Source organism: Spermophilus citellus, assembly GCF_964194105.1.
Source record: "Spermophilus citellus genome assembly, chromosome: 10".
In the NCBI taxonomy this organism is placed as follows: Eukaryota; Metazoa; Chordata; class Mammalia; order Rodentia; family Sciuridae; genus Spermophilus; species Spermophilus citellus.
The window spans coordinates 78,387,318-78,391,783 of record NC_138197.1 but is presented as its reverse complement, the minus strand read 5'-3'; the positions used below and the strand labels follow the sequence as shown (position 1 = coordinate 78,391,783).

General features: G+C 37.9%; 1 pseudogene across 1 annotated transcript; it reads right to left on the bottom strand.

Moving 5' to 3' along the window:
• Positions 1-3,441: 3,441 nt before the first annotated feature.
• On the bottom strand, positions 3,442-4,466 carry LOC308658755 (GTP-binding nuclear protein Ran-like; annotated as a pseudogene). The gene has a single exon. The product of its transcript is annotated as a GTP-binding nuclear protein Ran-like (transcript).

The window sequence follows — 4,466 nt, the reverse complement described above, 5'->3', positions numbered from 1 at the left end:
ACAGAGAAGAGCATACAAGTGGGGAAGCAAAGAAATAAGGCAGATTTAAGAACTAGTCATAGGAAAGAACTCTGGATATTGTTATCAGTAGTAAATGGAGCCCATTCAAAATTAAAAACCCAGAAACTAGAACATTTTTGTTTTAACAATCTTATATAGGTATAGTTGACTTAAAACACACATATTTAATGATTACCATTTGAGTTTCAATATGTAAATGATAGACCCAACCTGATCTTTTATTAAAATTGGGAGCCATCTTGCCACAAAGCCATGAAAAGATAATTTCGGCTTTACTATAAATTACTGCGAATTCTGAACCTTCTTGGAATGCCTGCCCGTGTCTTGAACTCACCCATGCCTGGCTCTCTGACCAGATAGCAGCCCTCTCTGAAACTTTAGTGACACCTCATAAATATTGGCCTTCCCTGGCCATCCTCTCTGAGGCTCTAATGGTCTTCATAAATTCTGATGTTGGGGCCAGCAAAAAAAAAAAATGTGTAAACTACCATTAGTGTGATGCTTGTCAGAGTTCTGTTATCTGTAACACCCCTTTTGTGTAACTTTCTGGGCTATAAAGCTGGGCTGTAGGAAAGGTGGGGGGCTGTCTTGTTCCCGCCGTTTTGGGAGGGAGAGGCAGCCCGGCCGGTCGAAATAATAAGCTTGCTTTAATTTGACTTTAATTGGAGTCAGTGGTCTTTTCTTGCGTCCTGGTCTAACATTTTGGAGGCCCCAGCGAGATGACCCTGCCCGACCAGATCACAAGACCAGACTGCTGGAAATTCTGAAGCCGGCCTTCGCTCCAGGGCTCCAGGATGGAGAGCCACTCTAGGAGGTGCGCCTCGGAGTGAGCCTTCGGTCCCCGGAGCACTGCAGTGAACTGCCGCACTAAAACTATTAGCAAGCACCTGGTGGCCTCCATAGGTAAGTGGCGCCTTTATACCCTTGATTTTACATTTCAGGTTGACCCTCTGTGAAAACATCTGGTCCCCTTGTGGGGACATCTAAGGTGCCACTGGGTGTAGGAGATTTTTCTCTTATCTGCTCTGTTTTAAAGGTTTCTGTCTGTCAGCCATAGTCTGGAGCTCCTTTCTGTCTGTCTGTCTTGTGTTTTTGTTTCTGCCCTTTAAGACATGTGCAATAGTGTGTTGATATTATAAATTGTTTCTTGGGAATGATCTTGGCTGAATGTGTGTCTAAAAGATGATGTTTTATTGTAACAATCTGGTATCTGAATGGGTTTTTGAAGCATTGCACAATCTTGCAGTTAAAAGTTGGGTTTAGGTAATTGTTCAGTTTATGATTTCAGATAATTCATGCCAGAGAACTTAAATACTTAAGATGGAAAACTAAAGAATTCTACTTCCAAGTTGGCAAGTAACTTCCCAATCATTCAGTCTTTTTTTTCACCAATTTTGAATTGGGTAGCCTGGGAAAATGTCACTGTGTGTACCAGTGCATTAATTTGGACAAGGATAGTAAATCATAGTATGGTATCTGTTGACAAAACAAGATGTAAAGATATAAAATTTTGTGAATTGTATCTTAAACTTGTATGATAATTTTCAACATGGACCCTGAAAATTATGACTTATGGTTAAAATGCCTTAGGCCTGAGGTGTCTGCTCAGAATAGCAGTTTTTCCCTGCTCCTTCAGACCTCAGCCAGGACTTATGTAGAAATGCAAATGAAAGAAGCCTGCAAGCTCAGTAGGAGAGTGATCTGAGGCCTAAAAAAAAAAAAGTAAATTGTATGGTATTTACTAATTACTGGCCAGTCATTTTTTCTAGGACTCTTGTTTTTTCCTTAGATTCTGTATTTTTTTGAGCTCATGATTTTGATCCTACAGACCTAGGTTAATGTGTTTCTGATCAGTTCTATCTTTGACCAACTGTGGAGTTTTTGAAACATTGCAATGGAGATTTCACCTGCGAAAAGCTACTAAGGCCTTTACTATTGTTATGTGTGCACACTTTTGTTATGTGTTGTATGTCTATATATACATACGTCCGTATATCATATATATGATATACAAATTAACATATATAAGGAGTGCTCATAAAAACAAATTTTAAAAAATGGATCCAAAGATCTTTAATTCATGTGATTTAAATGGTTCAATTTAAATTGGATAAACAGATAAAAATAAATGTCTTTAAATTTAAGCTTACAAGTTTTCCTAGGTGTTAAAAAAACTCATAAAATATTAATGTCTATACAATGTCTAAAATGCCTTGGTTCTAGGACTTTTCCTTCAACAACAACAACAAAAAAAAAATTGGCTAGCACTGTTCAATACCCTTGTCTAATATTTTGATAAAATAAGTAAATTTGATATGGGATTACTCATTCATGAGTACTTTTTTTAGATATCTGATTGATTTACTAAGGTCTGTATAAGTTTGTACTAAGGTCTGTATAAGATTGTAAAAATCAGTCATGTGTTAAAGAGACAAAAATTTCTTAAAACATAAGTTTACCAATAACATTGTGTTTATTAAGTTTTATTTTTTTTCTAGAGCAAGCAACCATAAAAATTAAACAACTGGTTAAATACGAACTGTTATTTTAGAGCACTATACTGCCATTTCTTTAAAAGCTAAACTTGGTTAATGTAGAAACATCAGTGTAATTGTGATGCTATTAATGTGCTCATATCTTCCAGGTATACAAGTCTGTAAGGTAGAAACTTTAAAAGAGCATTATATCAAGCTGGTGTTCTGAAGTTGTATGGTAAAAAATATATTGGGGATTTATTTACCTGTTATCAATAAGATATGTAAAGTTTTATGTTACTTTTTACATTGGGGAACAATTTAAATGTATTTTTAAGTTAATGAGAGCCTAATCTATGTAAAGGTCAAAAACTTTCAGCCTTTCTTTAATTCATGTTTTAAATGTGATATCATATGGTGTTAGCTAATGTTCATGTGACCTCAAACAATTTATGTAAACTTTGTAAAATGATATTTAAAAAACAAAGATCAGCTTTAGAACTAAAACACTTAAGATTTATAAAGAGCCCTGCCTTACCTGAGATAAGGCTCTGTGTCCCATCTTACTACATGTGAGAATGACTATGAAAGCCGTAGGCCAGATTTTAGTTCATTTAAAGTTATGTTCAAAAGTTGTTTTTTTTTCTGTCAAGATTACTAGGATCTCAAACAGGGGATATAATGTATAACTCAGCCAAAAATTCAGGGTAGCTATTACACGAATTAAGTGTTTTTACTCTTGTTAATTTTATTTTGTAATTTCCTTATAAGTGATCTAAAGATTCCCTGTTAGTGTTTTACAGAAGTGTTGCTTTAAGAACACAACATGGGTTAATTTAAGATAATAAGCCATCACCTACAAGACAGATAGGATAATACAGATCCCAATTAATAAAAAGATGAATAATTATAAAGTTATAGACATTAAAGCCCAGTACTCTTTTTTTTTTTTTAGATATTTGAAATACAACTTTATTCTGATTCTAAACGAAAAGGAATGGGAATGACAGTAACAAACAAGATTCACCACTGAATATTGTGATGTGACTGTAGCAGTCATATTCGAAACTCAAGAAGGAAACAACTGCATTCCAAACAGCTAAATATGCAGGTCCAAAAAATGAAGGTATTTTTTTTAACTGCCACATTCGCTCCAAAGCCCATTCATCTCCTTCAGCATTCCACAAATGAAGCACATGTCTGCTTAGCTAGATTTTAGTAAAGTGGCACACACGCGGCACCGCTGACGTCACAGGACAGTTGCCTATAAAACTAGACTTCTGACGCCGGGCTCCAGCTTCATCTTCTCACAGGTCATCATCCTCATGTGGTAGAGCAGTTGTCTGAGCAACCTCTAAATCGTGCTCGTACTGCGCCGCCAAAGCAGGGTCCATGACAACCTCTGGTGGGGCAAGAGCAGACATGGCAACAAACTCCAAGTTAGGGTCTCCAATGAGCTCTCTAGCGAGCCAGAGGAAAGGCTTTTCAAAGTTGTAGTTACTTTTGGCTGAGATGTCATAGTACTGAAGATTCTTCTTTCAGTGGAAGACAATAGACTTTGCCTTCACTTTCCTGTCCTTAATGTCCACTTTGTTGCCACACAATACGATGGGGATGTTTTCACACACTCGTACCAGATCTCTATGCCAGTTAGGCACGTTCTTGTAAGTAACTCTTGATGTCACATCAAACATTATAATGGCACACTGGGCTTGGATGTAGTAGCCGTCTCTCAGGCCGCCGAACTTCTCCTGGCCCGCGGTGTCCCAGACGTTGAACTTGATGGGCCCTCTGTTGGTGTGGAACACGAGCAGAAGAACCTCCAGGCCCAGGGTGGCTAGTACTTCTTCTCGAACTCGCCGGTCAGGTGGCGTTTCATGAACTTCATCTTCCCGGTGCCGCAGTCGCCCACCAACACGAACTTGAACTGCACCTGCGGCTCCCCCTGCACGGCCATCGAGGCGATCCTTC